Genomic DNA, 18,548 nt, shown 5'->3' with positions numbered 1-18,548 from the left:
ACGACTGCATGACTACACCCTCACCACCACTGAAAGCAGAGCCTGGGAAGAGCTGAGGTCCTTCTGGCTGTGCCGTGTGCAGCCCTGGGAGATGTCCCGGTGGACATCTGTGTTCAGTGGAAGATGGGGATCCAGAACAGGCGGCTGTGATGGGGACACACACCTGGGGGTCTGGGAGGTGGAAGCAGCCACCCAGAGAGAGAGGACAGGGAAGAGAACCTGGGCCACCCCTGAAGAGCCTCTGCTGTCAGCCTGGGGTACAGGGGAGCAGGGAAGCTGAGAACCCAGGAAGCCAAACGGGACCGTACTTCAAGAAGAAAAGATAGTGCAAATAAAATGAGGACAGAAAATCTACTGAAGGTCATAGTGACCTTGAAAACTTCAGGAGAGTGCTGGGGACAGAACTTCCTAGAAAGGGGGAACACCCCTCCCACATGAGGCCTGCCTAACCTTGACCCCAAAAGCTAAACAGGATGACTAGTGAGGAAAAGCATGGACCAACTTCACTCATGAACAAAGTCTACGTAAGTTATCAGAACATCCTAGACAGAACACTTAGCAAACCAAAATCCAGTAATATGTACAATGAAAACAAAGATGTCATGAACAACTTGGGTTTACCCAAGAATATAACTGATTTAATGCTTAAAAATCTATCACTGTAAATCACTGCATCAGGACTTCAGAGAACCCCTGGATAATCAACACAGCAGGTGCAGAAAAGGCTGTTAATAAATGAACAGGCTCGGGGAATTGATGATGGACAGGGAAGCCGAGTGTGCTGCAGTCCATGGGGTCGCAAAGAGTTGGACGCAACTGAGCAACTAAACTGAACTTAAACCCAGCATCACTCACACCGAGGAAGACAAACTCTCAGAGAACTTGGACTAGACGGGAAACTCCTTAACCTGATGAGGGAAACTACACACAGCAGACCCAGTGGTATGGGTGTTCCCTGGTGGTTCAGAGGCCAAGACTACGCGCTCCCAATGCAGGGGGCCTGAGTTCCCTCCCTGGTCAGGGAACTAGCTCCAATATGCCACAGCTAAAAGTCCCACTTTTTGCAACTAAAGATCTCACATGCCACAGCAAAGATTGAAGATCCTGTGTTCTGCAACTAAGATCTGTTGCAGCCAAAAAAAAAAAAAGTGGTGAAGTGTGAGGAGCATTCTCTTTAAACCAGGGACAAAGCAAGGGTGATGGTTCTCTCCACTGCCATTCAGCATTGTAATGGAGTATAAACAATAGCACGGACGTGGCCGAGGAATGAAATGCGTAAAGAAAGAAAGCAGTCGTGTAATATGATTCCATATACAGAAAAGTAAAAATAATCTACAGTTAAATTATTAGACTTAATAAAATCCAGCAAGATTACTAGGTATAGAATCAATACACATCCAGAAAGCCAATTTCTGTACATCAGCAATGAGCAACCTGTAATTGAGAAAAAAGATTCTGTTTATAGTCAAGTATGAATTACAAATAAATCTAACAAGTGTATGATCTTTAAGGAGAAAAATGTTTTAAAAAATTATTGAAAGAGCAAGTGAATGTAGAGACCTGCCATTTTAACAGATAAAGATAAAAATATCTCTTTCCCCTAAATCACCTATACAAGTCAATGGAATTCTTATAACTATCCCAACATGGATCTTCATTCAACTTGACTGATTCTAAGATATGTAACAGGAAGGCAAAGGGTCCAGAATGGTCAAGACAGTCTTTAGAAGGGGGCAGGGGATTTGCACCAGCAAATGTCAAGGCATACTATTAAGTTTTAGTCAACCAAGCGCTGTTATTGGCCCACAGATGGGCAACTTGACCATTGAAACAAAAGAGAAAGTCCAGAAACAGACCCCCATGCATCTTGACATATGACTGAAGAGGCTTCGCAGATCAGTGGGGGAAGCAGCGACTTCAATAAATGATGCTTGGACATGTGTTTGCCCATTTGAGTAATAACTAGAATTAGGAATGTACTTTACACCTGACCCCAAACTCAGATCTAGATGGATTAAGGAAAACACAACTTTAAAAATTCTAAAATATAGGCGAATGTCTTTATAACCTTGAAGAAAGGAATTTCATAAGGTACAAAAAGGGCTAACCTTAAAAGGGTAAGATTGATAAATCTGGTCATAACTAAAATTAAGAATGACTTCTCATCAGAAGATGCAATGAAGGAAAAAAAAAGTACACACCAAGTAGGAAGAAAATGCTTGCAACACGTATAACTATCAGGGGATTTGTATCCAGAACATAAAAAGAATTAAATGTCCAGTGAGCAAAGGCACACAAGCTAACTAAAAATGGACAAAAGGCCTGACAGACCTGGGCAGAGGGGGACTGTGTGGCCACAGCACACAGAGACAGATGTTCAGTCTCATCCGTAAGGCAGATGCAGCCCCTCGGCCCCGGGAGTGCAGGTTTACAGCCACCATACTGACAGAGCGTCTAAAGGCTGACAACAAAAATCAAGCGTTAGAGGAGACGCGGTCACCAGAATTCTGGATCATTGCTATGGGAAGATGGTTTGCAGCCATTTTGGGAAACACTGGTCTCTTAAAATTGAATATTTGTGTACCCCACTAGCCAAGGACCTCACCTCTGAGTGTCCCCGGGAAGAGTCCTTCCTTGCGTGGTCAGGAAACAGGCAGCAGGCCATGCTCACAATAGCCCACTGTCCGTTCCCTGGGGAAGATGAGCTGCATTGGGGCTGATCCACAAATGGTAAAGTGGTCACACAGCTATTCAGTGAGTCAGCAACAGCAGCACCCACCGTGGGCGAATCTTGGAAATTAGATGCTGGCTGAAAAGCATGCCGTTTTCTAGAGCCTAAAGCACGAGGGAAACTAATCATCAAGGCTTTAGGCTTAGGCACGTGTGTGTTTAGAGTACTATGTATACAGAAGACCTATTATGTGTACATGTATGTGCATGGTGCGTGACCTAACAAGGGAGTGAGACACATAAAGTTCTGGGGCGAGATTGCCTCCAGCAGGAAGACTAGAGAGAACAGGTTTGGAAAAGAGCAGGTGGATGGATGAGCTCTTAGAAATAGTGCTGGTCTTGGGTTGTGTCCTAGATGAGAGCTCAGACTTGATACTTTGTAACTTATATATGTGCTGCATACAACATTTGGTCAATCAAATAGCAAATTAAGAATATTCCAGTACATGGAAACAATGTAAATATCCATCGACAGATGAATGGATCAGGAAGATGTGGTACACATAGACGAGAGAATATTACTCAGCCCTAAAAAAGGAATGAAATAATGACATTTGCAGCAACACGGATGGACCGAGGTATTCTCATACAAATCAAAGTAAGCCAGAAAGAGAAAGACAATATGTTATCTAAAAAAAAAAAAAAGATTCAAATGAATTTATCTACAAAACAGAAATAGACCCACAGAGATAGAGAAAAAAATTTATGGTTACCAAAGAGGAAAGGTGGGGGACAGATATTTTAAGAGTCAGGGATTACCAGATACATGCTCCTATATGTAAAATAGATATGCAACAAAGACCTATTATATAGAGCAAGGAACTATACTCAGTATCTTATAACAACCTTTATGGGAAAAGAACTGAAAATAGATACAGATATAGATAAAACTCAATCACTGTGTGTATACCTGGAAATAATGCAACATTGTAAATCATCTGTACTTCAATTTTTTAAAGTTTTTAAGAATATTTTAAACTGTAAATTTTAGGAGAAGGGCAAGTCTGGGCAAGAGAAGCATCAGGCAGGGAGAAGCCCTGCCCCGCACAGGCACCCCGCCAGGTGTCAAGGTGGACAAAACTAGTCCTGGCACAAAGGCTCCTCAAAAGTGCACCAGGGAACAGAGTGATCAATTACTCTGTAAACCTGTTTGAAATGGTCTTGCAAAGACACGTTCATTCCCCTGACACCTTCATTCCCCTGAGAATCTGCAGGCCCTCTCCTAAGCACACACCCTCAGGAAGCTTGCACCTGTTTCCAAGGAGGCATGCCACATCAGAGTTCGTGATGTCAGTTCAGTTCAGTCGCTCAGTCATGTCCGACTCTGCGACCCCATGAACCAGAGCACGCCAGGCCTCCCTGTCCATCACCAACTCCTGGAGTTCACTCAAACCCATGTCCATTGAGTTGGTGATGCCATCCAACCATCTCATCCTCTGTCATCCCCTTCTCCTCCTGCCCTCAATCTTTCCCAGCATCAGGGTCTTTTCCAGTGAGTCAGCTCTTCGCATCAGGTGGCCAAAGTATCGGAGTTTCACCTTCAACATCAGTCCTTCCAAAGAACACCCAGGATGGACTGGTTGGATCTCCTTGCAGTCCAAGGGACTCTCAAGAGTCTTCTCCAACACCACAGTTCAAAAGCATCAATTCTTCAGCACTCAGCCACCTTCACAGTCCAACTCTCACACCCATACATGACCAGAGGAAAAACCATAGTCTTGACTACATGGACATTTGTTGGCAAAGTAATGCTCTGCTTTTGAATATGCTATCTAGGTTGGTCATAACTTCCCTCCCAAGGAGTGAGCATCTTTTAATTTCATGGCTGCAATCACCATCTGCAGTGATTTTAGAGCCCAGGGGAAAAAAAGTCAGCCACTGTTTCCACTGTTTCCCCATCTATTTGCCATGAAGTGATGGGACCAGATGCCATGATCTTTGTTTTCTGAATGTTGAGCTTTAAGCCAACTTTTTCACTTTCATCAAGAGGCTCTTTAGTTCTTCTTCACTTTCTGCCATAAGGGTGCTGTCATCTGCATATCTGAGATGATTGATATTTCTCCTGACAATCTTGATTCCAGCTTGTGCTTCCTCCAGCCCATCGTTTCTCATAATGTACTCTGCATATAAGTTTAATAAGCAGGGTGACAATATACAGCCCTGAAGTATGCCTTTTCCTATTTGGAACCAGTCTGTTCCATGTCCAGTTCTAACTGTTGTTTCCTGACCTGCATATAAGTTTCTCAAGAGGCAGGTCAGGTGGTCTGGTATTCCCATCTCAGAATTTTCCACAGTTTATTGTGATCCACACAGTCAAAAGCTTTGGCATAGTCAATAAAGCAGAAATAGATGTTTTTTCTGGAACTCTCTGGCTTTTTCAATGATCCAGCGGATGTTGGCAATTTGTTCTCTGCTTCCCCTGACTTTTCTAAAACCAGCTTGAACATCTGGAAGTTCACGGTTCATGTATTGCTGAAGCCTGGCTTGGAGAATTTTAAGCATTATTTTACTAGCGTGTGAGATGAGTGCAATTGTGCCGTAGTTTGAGCATTCTTTGGCATTGCCTTTCTTTGGGATTGGAATGAAAACTGACCATGAACAGTATGAAAAGACAAAAAGATAGGACACTGAAAGATGAACTCCCCCAGTCGGTAGGTGCCCAATATGCTCCTGGAGATCAGTGGAGAAATAACTCCAGAAAGAATGAAGGGATGGAGCCAAAGCAAAAACAACACCCAGCTGTGGATGTGACTGGTAATAGAAGCAGGGTTCAATGCTGTAAAGAGCAATATTGCACAGGAACCTGGAATGTTAGGGCCATGAATCAAGGCAAATTGGAAGTGGTCAAACAGGAGATGACAAGAGTGAACGTTGACATTCTAGGAATCAGTGAACTAAGATGGACTGGAATGGGTGAATTTAACTCAGATGACCATTATATCTACTACTGTGGGCAGGAATCCCTTAGAAGAAATGGAGTAGCCATCATAGTCAACAAAAGAGTCCAAAATGCAGTACTTGGATGCGATCTCAAAAACAATAGAATGATCTCTGTTCATTTCCAAGGAAACCATTCAATATCATGGTAATCCAAGTCTATGCCCCAACCAGTAACGCTGAAGAAGCTGAAGTTAAACAGTTCTATGAAGACCTACAAGACCTTCTAGAACTAACACCCAAAAAAGATGTCCTTTTCTTTATAGGGGACTGGAATGCAAAAATAGGAAGTCAAGAAACACCTGGAGTAACAGGCAAATTTGGCCTTGGAGTACGGAATGAAGCATGGCAAAGGCTAATAGAGTTCTGCCAAGAGAATGCACTGGTCATAGCAAACACACTCTTCCAACAATACAAGAGAAGATGCCATACATGGTCATCACCAGATGGTCAACACCGAAATCAGATTGATTACATTCTTTGCAGCCAAAGATGGAGAAGCTCTATACAGTCAGCAAAAACAAGACCGGGAGCTGACTGTGGCTCAGATCATGAACTCCTTGTTGCCAAATTCAGACTGAAACTGAAGAAAGTGGAGAAAACCACTAGACCATTCAGGTATGACCTAAATCAAATCCCTTATGGCTATACAGTGGAAGTAAGAAATAGATTTAAGGGACTAGATCTGATAGACAGAATGCCTGATGAACTATGGATGGAGGTTCATGACATTGTACAGGAGACAGGAATCAAGACCATCCCCAAGAAAAAGAAATGCAACAAAAGCAAAATGGCTGTCTGAGGAGGCCTTACAAATAGCTGTGAAAAGAAGGGAAGCGAAAAGCAAAGGAGAAAAGGAAAGATATACCCATTTGCATGCAGAGTTCCAAAGAATAGCAAGAAGAGATAAGAAAGCATTCTTCAGTGATCAATGCAAAGAAATAGAGGCAAACAACAGAATGGGAAAGACTAGAGATCCCTTCAAGAATATTAGAGATACCAAGGGAACGTTTCATGCAAAGATCGGCTCAATAAAGGACACAAATGGCAGGGACCTAACAGAAGCAGAAGACATTAAGAAAAGGTGGCAAGAATACACAGAAGAACTGTACAAAAAAGATCTTCACGACCTAGATAGTCACGATGGTGTGATCACTCACCTGAAGCCAGACATCCTGGAATGTGAAGTCAAGCGGGCCTTAGAAAGCATCACTACGAACAAAGCTAGTGGAGGTGATGGAATTCCAGTTAAGCTACTTCAAATTGTGATGTCAAAACCTGGGCAAACTCAGCACGTTCTCCATGAAGGCTTGGGGTGCGTGCAGATCCCCCAGGACAGCGTGTGGGAGGACACGGGTTCTCCACGGTGACACTGGGGTGGTAACACCACACATGACTGTGAGGACTACATACAGCAGACTGCTTTGAGGATGCTAAGGGACTCTAAAGGCGAGGGATGAGTACTGCCAAACACCTATCATTCCTTGTGGGACAAGATGGGTGCAAAGAAATACATAAATCAGACAGAAGTAGTACCTGTACCCACTTCTTTTGCATGGTAGTAGTTTGGGGTGTTTTTTTTTAATAAATCAGATGCGAACACAGTATGGCTTCTGGTACATACTATTCTAAGATCATGGACTAGTACCGGTAAAAGGAACTTTTCTTTTTTCTTTTTTTCTTTCTTGCTGAGTTACCTCTTAATTATTATGTTAGCAGTCATTCTTGAGAAGCTGAAAGGCAACTAAGAACTGAAGCTGGGCAAGGGAGAGAGGGGTACCGGGGTCGTGGGAGGAACCCTGCCCCCTGCTCCCTTCCTGGCAGAGCCCTTCTGGGGGGTCTGGAGGCTGAGTAAGTGCCTGATGAAAGTTGGTTAATGACAGTTTAGATGGTTGTGCAGTTATTTAAAGCCTTCTCTCCAGGGGACTTCAGCTCCCACGCGGTCAGCTCTTGAGGGTCACAGCTTTAGATTTGAATTCTAGGGATTCCAGCCGACTATTACACGTATTACTTGGTAACACAGTGGCTGGGAGTGGTGCCATGAAAAGGGACAATCACACATGCGTTTCTAAACATTTTGTTGAAGGATAATATCATATAGAAAAATATCTATCTTACAAGTGTGCAGCTTGACAAATTAACCCAAAGTGGATGCACGGTGAAATCTCTGCTCAGGACAAGAAATAGAACCTGGTCACCACCGGAGTCCCCTTCACACCTGCTCCCTCCAAGTTCCCAGAAAACTTCTGCCCTGGCTTCCAGCGCCATGGATTGGCTGTGCCTGTTTTTTACTTGGCACCAGTAAAATCATACAACTCGAATTTGTCAGAGTCTTGCTTCCTCCGCTGGACGCCACGTTTGGGAGAGCCATCATGCTGTGTCCGAGCATCATCCTGAGTATGTTAATCATCCAGAATGTTAGTTCCATGATATATTAATTCATTCTACTGTCTATGGAGATCTGAAAAGTGAGAGTGTTAGTCGTTCAGTCTCATCCGACTGTTTGCAACCCTAGGGACTGTAGCCCAGCCAGGCTCCTCTGTTCATGCGACTTCCCAGGCAAGAATACTGGAGTGGGTTGCCATTTCCTCTTCCAGGGGATGTTCCCAACCCAGAAATTGAACCCAGGTCTCCTGCATTGCTGGCAGATTCTTCACCACTGAGCCACCAGGGACGCCATGGAGATCTGGGTTGCTTCCTGTCCTTTCTCTGTGCATAATGCCCCAGTGAACGTTCTCATGTGTGCCTTTCAGCACAGGTGTGTGCATGTTTCTTTGGGATGTCTACGACATCAGAGGTGACGTGTGTCCCACTGGTTAGGCAGTGCCAGTTTTATATACTGTTGAGCCACATTCCACTCCTGCCAGCATCCGTGAGAGCTCCAGCTGCTCTCATCCTCAGCAGTACTTGATGCTGGCGGTCCTCTTCTTTGAGGCCCTTCTGGAGAGCGTGTGGGTCTCACATGGCCCGTGGGCTGAGCATTTTTGCAGGAGCTGGCGATCCCTGTGCATGCCCTGTTGGTGAGGAAACTGCTCCAGTGTTTTCTCATTTGCTTGTAGAAATTCTTTGTGTATTCTGGACACAAACTCTTTGGTCTGTTGTATTTCAGATATTTCCTCACTCTTAGTACTATACCTTTCCACAAACAGGCATTCTTAATTTCAGTGTGATCCAATTCTTCAACCATTTCACTATGGTTAATGCTCTCTGTGCCCTATTTAGAAAACCTTGACTAAACTCCCTGCTCATGAAGACATGCCCCATTATCTTCTGTAATGTTTATTGATCCAATTTTCTTTTTTAAAATATTTATTTTATTTATTTGAATGTGGCTGGGTCTCAGTTGTAGCATGGGGGATCTAGTTCCCTGACCAGGGATCAAACCCGGGTCCCCTGCATTGGGAGCCTGGAGTCTTAGCCACTGGACCACCATGAAAGTGCCCCAGCTTTCTTTTTCAGAGCGGTAGTTCACCTGGAATTGTTTTTTCTATTCGGTGTGAGGTAGGGGTTGGGATTCATCCTGCTGTTGCTGTTTGTATTTGGTATCCACTGACCCAGCACTGTTGATGGGAAGAGTGCCCTTTGCCCTGCTGTTCTTCAATGTTGTTTTTGTCATAAATCTAGAACCCACATGAGCAAGACTCGTTTTCATATGAGACTCCCTCTTCTTCTAGGCAATATGCCTGTCCTTACACCAACACTTACTGTCTTAATCACTGGAGTATATCACAGTCTTGCTATCTGGTAGAGTCATCTTCAGTTGTGTTCATCTTTAGAATTTTCTCCTAAACATGTTTCTTTACACTTCCATATAACTTCTTGGATTGGCTTTTCAATTTCCCCAAAAGTCCTGCCGGAATAATGATAATTGTGGAGAAGCTATAGATCAGTTGAGTGAGAATGAATGTTCTCACAGTATTGAAGCAGTGCCATGGTTTAATCTGACATTCATTTAAGGATTCTTCAGTTTCCCTCATTAATTTATTAGAGTCTTCTGTGTGTACGGTTCACACATATTTTGTCCGGTCCATCCCTGGGTATTTGCTGCTTTGGATGATATTTACTTTTATTTTGTAACCACTAGTTACTGGTTTACAGAGAATGCAGATGATTTTGTATGCTGACCTAGTATTTAGCCATCTTTCCAGATTCACTTAATAATTTTATTAAGAGTTATCTGGGGGTTCTGTTGGATTTTCTATGCACATAATCATTTTGCCCATGAAGGCTGACATTTTAATTTCTCCCTTTCCAAACAGCATTCCTCACTGCCTTTTTCTTGGCTCGCTTCACTTCTGGTCTGACTACAAGTGTCCATAGCAAACGTTCTTATCTTGGTCCTGACCTCAGCGGGGAAACATTCCCTGTTTACCAGTGAGTGTGATATTTGTTGTAGGAATGTCGTTTATATAGATGCCTTCTATCAGATTAAGGAAATTCCCTTTTATTCCTACTTCACTACCAGTTTCTTTTCATGAATGCGTGTTGAGTTTTACTGAATGTTTTCTTCCTCACCTATTGAAATGATAGTATAATTTTTCTGATTTGTTCTGTCAACATGAGGAACTAAATTGATTGAAGTTCAAATGTTAAACAAATCTTATATGTTCTGGAATAAGCCCAATTTGGTTGCAATGTGTTATCTTTTTTGTATATTACTGGATTTCATTCATTCATATATTAGTTAGGACCTTTGCATCTATACTTACGTGGGAAATAGGCTATACTTTTCTCTTTCTTTATAATGGCCTGATCAGATTTTAGTATCAAAGTTTATATTAGACTTCATAAAATTAGTTAAGAAGTATTCCCTTTTTTGCTCTTCTCTGGAAGAGTTTAATATAAGACATGTAATTCTTTATTAACCTTCATCAAATTCAGAAGCCTTGGGGGAAAGCTTGCCGCTTACTTTGTGAGATAGTTTATAATTACAGATTCCATTTCTTTTCTGGCCATCAGACCATCAAGTTTCTATTTCTTCTCAACTGCACAAAAGTCAGATTCTGGTCTTGCCAAACCCAATCTCTGCTGCCCTGAGGAGGATGGCTGGGTGGGAGAGGGCAGCCAAGCCACTCACCTGCCTCAGCACGACGTTCCCTTTGGAAGAAACGCTGGCCTCACATGCACGAAGAATTGAAAAGGGACTTAATCTGTGTGCAAGTGATCTGAGGATGCCGCAGCAGAGGCGCCGCGTGCCCACCCACAGAACGCCCCTGCAGGCCTTCATGCCCTCTGCCTCCCCTGGGGAGTCTACTCTCCCCGAACCCCAGACCTCACCATGCCCAGCAGCCTTGGCTTCTGTGGCTTTCTCCCAGGGAGCCTCTGCCCCGCCCCTTTTTGTGATTGCTTAAAGCCCCTCTCGTCTCTTTATTCCCCATTTGCTCCCAATCCTCGTGGAATCCAGCCAGCAGGTGTGGAGGGAAGAAGATAACTCAATGTTTTGGTTGAAGAGCATGGCTGGATGAGCCAGCTGAGCTGTCCTCCGAGCGTGGCCTCCACACTGGCCATCCTACAGTCTGGGGGCTGCTCCTGCCTCCCGCCACCAGCAGCAGAGCCCCAGGCGGCCCAGGAACCTGATTCAGCGGCAGCCTTGGGGGCGTTAAGTGTCACTGAGAAGCTGTTGTTTGCTGTCTCAGGCTGGTTGGACCATGACCCGTTGAGGACAAATGGGGGCTCTGGGAAGTGACTTATGATGGCAGGACCCCCCAGAGTGCTGACATCCTGACCATTGCCCAAGGCCTGGTGCCACCTGCTTCCTGTGCCTCTGAGGTGGCGTGCCCAGTGCTTCTGGGATTCCTGTGACATGCCAGCATCCATCCAGGGCCCCTCACCTTGCACCTCTCCCCCAGCCTCAGTCATTTAAGGCAATGCCTGAGAAAGCTCGGGCCTCAGGCCTCCTGAGCCTTGCCCACCTGTCAACTGCATCCTAACCCCCAACTCAAGATTGCTGGGAGAAATAACAATAACCTCAGATATGCAGATGACACCACCCTTATGGCAGAAAGTGAAGAGGAACTAAAAAGCCTCTTGATGAAAGTGAAAGAGGAGAGTGAAAAAGTTGGCTTAAAGCTCAGCATTCAGAAAACGAAGACCATGGCATCTGGTCCCATCACTTCATGGGAAATAGATGGGAAAACAGTGGAAAAGGTGTCAGACTTTATTTTGGGGGGCTCCAAAATCACTGCAGATGGTGATTGCAGCCATGAAATTAAAAGATGCTTACTCCTTGGAAGGAAAGTTATGACCAACCTAGATAGCATATTCAAAAGCAGAGACATTACTTCGCCAACAAGGTCCGTCTAATCAAGGCTATGGTTTTTCCAGTGGTCATGTATGGATGTGAGAGTTGGACTGTGAAGAAGGCATAGCGCTGAAGAATTGATGCTTTTGAATTGTGGTGTTGGAGAAGACTCTTGAGAGTCCCTTGGACTGCAAGGAGATCCAACCAGTCCATTCTAAAGGAGATCAGTCCTGGGATTTCTTTGGAAGGACTGATGCTAAAGCTGAAAATACAATAGTCTGGCCACCTCATGCGAAGAATTGACTCACTGGAAAAGACCCTGATGCTGGGAGGGATTGGGGGCAGGAAGAGAAGGGGACGACCGAGGATGAGATGGCTGGATGGCATCACCGACTTGATGGACATAAGTTTGGGTGAACTCCGGGAGTTGGTGATGGACAGGGAGGCCTGGCGTGCTGCAATTCGTGGGGTCGCAAAGAGTCAGACACAACTGAGTGACTGAACTGAACTGAACTGAACTGAACCCCCGACTCAGCTAAGCAGAGGGGGATGTCCTTGGGAGAAGGCAGCCTGGGCCGCCTTGCTGGTGGACAGGTCACTCCTTGGGTGGGCCGCTGGCCTCTCTGGGCCTGTCCTCAGTGAGGTTGTCTTAAATGATGTATCACTGAAGTAAACAGCTGGTATTATAATAAAGTGTGTAAAACAAAATGTAAGCTAAACATAAATATTATATAAAGTTTACATCGTAGGTGGCACTAGTGGGAAAGACCCCACCTGGCAACACGGGAGACATAAGATACACCGGTTCGATCCCTGGGTCGGGAAGATCCCCTGGAGAAGGGCATGGCAACCCACTCTAGCATTCTTACCTGGAGAATCCCATGGATGGGGGAGCTTGGCAGGCTATAGTCCATAGGGCTGCAAAGAGTCGGACACAACTGAAGCAAGATAGCATGCAGACACATTCAGGTGTAACTCATTGTTTCTGCCTTTGGGGGCGGGGCGGGGGGGTATGCAAAGAACCCCACCACCATGAGCTAGGCATGGCTCTCAGGATTTTAAACCACTGAGGGTCCTAACGGGAAAATATCACTACCTGTCCAGTGCCAGCCACCACAGGGACTTGTGACTGCATAGCCAGCCAGCAAGGCTGGCCTGTGAGTGGTGCAGACTCCTGAGGTCCGAGTGGCTCCGAGGGGGCCAGGGCCTGCCAGGGGAGGGTTCAAGGTGGCCGAGCTGGTGCCGTCCCCGAGCTGGTCCACAGCCTCATGGAAACGCAGGCCCACATTCCACGGAGATGACTGCACTGCTGGCCGTGCAGACGCGTTTGAGCTGCACGCACGGAGAAGCCCACCTTTTTGCTTTCTAGAATTCCACTTCTATTTCTGGTGAAATAGAAAAGCTTTGACTATTTCCCAGAGCGGAAAAACACATTTTCTGCCTTGACTGTCTTACAGATCACAGTTGCCCTTAAGTGCACCCTTCCAGTCTGGATGGGCTCTGTGCCCGCCTGACCCCTGAGCAGGAGGCGACTGTGCGCACCCTGCCTTCACTTTGCTTCTGGTTCTCGTGCGTCAGTTTGTAACCCATATCCCGGTAGGTGGATTTGAATAAGGGTGTTAGTTGTGCCCACTGCTCCATAATTGAGGATGCCAGGCCTCAGGTCTCAGACCTGCCCCCTGGGAGGGGTCAGGGGAGAGGGGGACTCGAGAGAGGCCCTCTCATCACGTTGCCCTAAAGTTGTGTGTGGTGGGCGCTGGTCCTCTTGCTATGAACAGAACGGGGAAATTTCACTGGCTATTTCAGGAAAGCCTCAGCCCCCTCAGGCTGCTGTGACAAGAATGTGCCCGGCTCAGCTCAGTCCCACCAGCCATCAGCTTCCATCACAACTGGTTAATTGGCAGGAGGATTTCAGCTTCATTATTAGACATTTCTAGAAAGTAACAGAAACTTAACACATTCGTTCAAGTAGTAATCTACGTTCCCCATCCCCTGCTGCCCTAAAAAGAGAGCCTGCAGTGGGTCTACCAGAAACATGAGCCTCCCCCCTGCCCCTGACCTCAACAATGCCTGGTGGGAGTCCCGCCCTGGCCCACTGCACCAAGACAGTTCACATGGTTAAGAGCCTCAGTCTCATGGGGGGATGACCAGCAACAGGCTTTTAATCACAGGAGAGCAACCATCCCCCAGAAAGTCCCTTTCAAGTTAATCCATCCTTCTTCTCTGACCCAAAGCGGGTCTGGTTCTGGACTCTGTTCTGTCCCGCTGGTCTGAGCGTCGTCACCACTACCAGTCTCCACGCTGCCTGTAGCTCTGCCCTGAAGGAGCTGTGTCCACCCCTAGACCCCGCCAGGACCCCTGGGTCCACTCGAGTCCACTGCATCTCCATACGCTTATGGAATCAGCTGGCTCTCCGGCTTCTGCACAGAAGCCTACTGGGGTTTGGTGAGGATGGCTGGATCGGTCATCCGGGGGAGAGTGGGCCTTCCTGCTGCGTCTTCCCTCCATGGTAGTGGTCAGTGCCCTGGTCACTTAGCCACTCTCCTTTCTCTGGGCAGCATTTTGGAGTTTTCCAGGTAGAAGTCCCATGTTTGATTTTTTTTTTAAATTTATTTCTAAAAGTGAAAGTGAAAATTTAGTTGCTCAGTCCTGTCCGACTCTTTGCGACCCCATGGACTGTAGCCTACCAGGCTCCTTAGTCCACGGGATTTTCCAGGCAAGAGTACTGGACTGGGTTGCCATTTCCTTTTCCAGAGGATCTTTCTGACCCAGGGATCAAATCTGGGTCTCCCACACTGTAGGCAAACGCTTTACTGTCTGAGCCACCAGGGAAGTCCTAATTACTAGGTACTTCATGGTTTTTGCTGCTGCTCTAAATGGTACATCAAATCTAATTTTCCTGCTCTCTCTTGCTAGCATGTAGAAATACTACTGATTTACTGTGTTATGTTGCGTTCCTTGGCCTTGTTGTGTTGGCTAATTTCAGTCTTGTTTTGTAGGTTCTTTAGAAATGTCTAAATCTACATGCAGACGGTGATTGCAGCTGTGAAAAGATGCTTGCTTCTTGGAGGAAAACCTATGACAAAACTAGACAGTATATTAAAAAGTAGAGACATCACTTTGCCAACAAAGGTCCATCTAGTCAAAGCTATGGTTTTTCCAGTAGTCATGTATGGATATGAGGGTTGGACCATAAAGAAGGCTGAGTGCCAAAGAACTGATGCTTTCAAACTGTGGTGCTGGAGGAGATTCTTGAGAGTCCCTTGGACAGCAAGGAGATCAAACCAGTTAGTCCTCAAGGAAATCAACCCTGAGTATTCATTGGAAGGACTGGTGCTGAAGCTGAAACGCTAGTACTTCAGCCACCTGATGCAAAGAGCCAACTCATTGGAAAAGACCTTGATGCTCAGAAAGATAGAAGGTAGGAGGAGAAGGGGAAAACAGAGGATGAGATGGTTGGATGACATCACTGACTCAATGGACATGAGTTTGAGAAAATTCCAGGAGACGGTGGAGGACAGGCGAGCCTGGCATGCTGCAGTCCATGGGATCTCAAAGAGTCAGACATGACTAATTGATGAAACAACATCTACATCCAAGTCATGTTGCCTAGAAGTAAATACAGATTTATTCTATTTCTTTTTCCTGCCTTGTTGCACTGGCCAGAGCTGAGATGCAGCATTGCTTAAAGCACTTGCTGGGCCCACAGCTGCGCTGGTGGGGGGACACAGGAGTCTCAGGTCCCAGAAAACACAAGAGAACACTTCATATTGTGTAAAGCTTGAGAGCCTGACTGGCTATGTAATTTTCAAGGCTCATTGGAAAAAAAAAAATTTTTAATGGATTTTAGTTGTTTTTAGTTCATCGTTTTTTTGCTCTGCAATTTTTTTTATTCTCATACTTTTCTATTTTTTCTTTGTATCATCATTTTTTTGTTTGTTTGTTTTTTGGGTCTTTTTGGCAACGCCATGCAGCATGCGAGATCCTCCTTCCCCAACGAAGGATTGAACCCGTACCCCCTGCCATGGAAACGCAGAGTCCCGACCACTGGCCTGCCGAGAAGTCTCTCTTTGTGTCCTCACTGGAAAGAACTTCTCATCCAGGTGAGAGTGGACCTCACCACGTCATCATGTAGTGCTCGTGTGGTTTCTTGCTTCACACCAGGTCCCCTCCACCAGAAGTCTGTTCCTGGGTCTGGTGTGAAGAGTGGATCTATTTTGGTGGGAAGGGGTGTCTGCTGTAAAAGTGGAATGGTGGGGAAAACCACCGTATCGTTTCAATTACCGCCTTCTTGATCCTTACTGCTTTCCCTGTTTCCTCAAAGGTCTGGGATGGGATCTGCATGAGTGGAATGAGTGCATGTGCTACGTCACCTGTGTGCAGAGGACCCTCTGCTCTGCTCACCACGTACTGGAGATTCCTCTTGTCAACTGGTCATCCCTCCTTCCTAACCCTCTCCTCCTCTCCTCCCCAGCCCCTGCCTTTCCCTAGTGCCCCCTCGACCAATGGTAGCTTTGTTTGTCCACCCCAGCCAAATACCTGAGAATCACCCCAGATTCTTCTTTCCCTGAGCGCCCACATTCTATCAGCTGTCAAGTCATATTCATCCTTCGTTCTTACAAGGGCTCAAGCCCGTGCCTTTTCAAGCCCCCATGCCACTGTTATTGCCTGAGCTCACACTGTGCCCATCTTTCATCTTTCCCCAGAATTTTCACATGGGCTTGTTTTCCCTCCTTCCTCTCTGCCCCCTCTCACTCCCACCTCCAACATTTTCCACTATGAAGTGTTTTACCTTTTCCCTCTAATATGATTAGTTATTGTCTCCCTATATGTCTCCCTAGGAGACTGGATATAGAAAGGCTATTTTAAATTTATATATATATATATATATATATATATATATATGTATATGTATATATTTTAAGGATCTATTTGATATTTGCTTATTTGCTTTACATCAGATGTGGCCTTGGAGATGAAGAGTGAGCAATCCTTAGGTTTTCCCTAAATCTCTCATCTGACACTGTGCTTGCCTTCTGTTATATGGAAAAAAACTGGACCTTATGACTTCCAAAGATATTCCCTGAGACTTACCTTTCTTCTGGGAAGCTTAGCTGTATTTCTTTCTTTCTTTCTCCATTTTTTCCTCTTACCTTTTGATCCCCTTCACCTATTTCTCCCACCACCAGCCCCCCCCCCCTCCAGCCCCGCCCAGGGGATCTACTTTAATCTTTCTCCCAAAGGCTGTCCCATGGGACCCACCATTTATTAGAAGTCCATTTGGGGCTTCCCTGGTCTGAATGGTTAAGAATCTACTTGCCAATGCTGGGGTTAGATCCATGGTCCAGGAAGTGCTCACAAGCTGAGGGGCAACTAAGCCCAAGCACCACGACTACTGAGCCTGTGCTCCACAGCAGGAGACGCCACTGCAATGCGAAGTCCAAGCACCGCAACTGGAGAGGGGCCCCCACCTGCCATAAGTAGCGAAAGCCTGCGTGCAGGAGCAAAGACCCAGGGCAGCCACAGTGATAATAAATAAATAAATCTTTTTAAAAAGAGTCCGATTTGCCCAGGGATGTGCGAGCCTCCTCAGCCACATGCTGACTTCGTGACATGTGTGGGCCTTTCCCTGGCCCCCCTCTCTCCTGGGCCTGCTGTGTGTCCACACATCTGACAGGGTTGCTGTGTGGGACCGAAGCCTGGTCCCAGCCTGGCTCCTTCTATTCGGGGCTTTCCTGGTTCTCTTTGCAGGGTCTTTCAGAGATGATTTCTTGTGACAAAGATTAATCTATATGAAGTTTACAGCCTTTGATTGTGCTCAATTTCTTTCTTTTTTTTTTTTTTCCTGTTAAAAAGGATACATCAAGGCACCCAGGGCTCTCTTTCCCTCTGCCTGTCCACTTAGAAGATGCGGCGATGGTCTGCATGGGCCTTCCTCCCCCGACAAGAACTGGGTATTTCCGGCCACGGGGCTGGCAGTGAATGTTTCATTTGTTGTTACTGTCTCTCTTCTAACTTTGGGAATCGTTTGACTCTTTACAAAAATGTGCATACCTCCCTCCTATAAAAACAACCACATCACTATTCTCAGAAAGAATTGTAAAAGGTCACTCAGATGACCTTGGGTAGAAGAGGGGGAAGGGGGTGGCTGTCTGCAAATGAGCCCTGGGTGCCTTGATGTTTCCTCAAACTGCGTCTCATCTACATCTCTGATAGCACATGTTTCATGGGAAAACCACCTTCCTTTCAGGACTTCTGGGGCGGCCGTTGGCCCTGCTCTGCCGCCGCTGCCCGCTGTCCTGCGTTTCCTGTCACTCCGAGGCTGCACAATCCCGGCCTTCCGCGAATAGAGGAAGCCAAACGGAGCAGGAAGGGAGGTAAACGCCCACGAGTGGCGCTGTCTCTGCCCCGCAGGTCAGCTTTGGGGTTTTGTCTCCTGCTTCACAACCAAGAAATGGGCTTTTGTTTTGCTCTTCTCGTGGTTAATTTGAGATCCTGGATATTCAAGGAGCCCCGAGGTGGAAGAGGGTGACTTAAGTCCGTGTTGGAGAGGGGATCCTACAGCAGACGGCTCAGTGTGTGGGAACACCGGCCCCAGCCTTGCTGTTTGCAGGGCGGGATTCCCATGCCAGGGGTGGCA

The sequence above is a fragment of the Ovis canadensis genome, chromosome 1 (genome assembly GCF_042477335.2).
Source record: "Ovis canadensis isolate MfBH-ARS-UI-01 breed Bighorn chromosome 1, ARS-UI_OviCan_v2, whole genome shotgun sequence".
NCBI classification, from domain to species: domain Eukaryota; kingdom Metazoa; phylum Chordata; class Mammalia; order Artiodactyla; family Bovidae; genus Ovis; species Ovis canadensis.
This window is presented reverse-complemented; position numbering follows the sequence as displayed.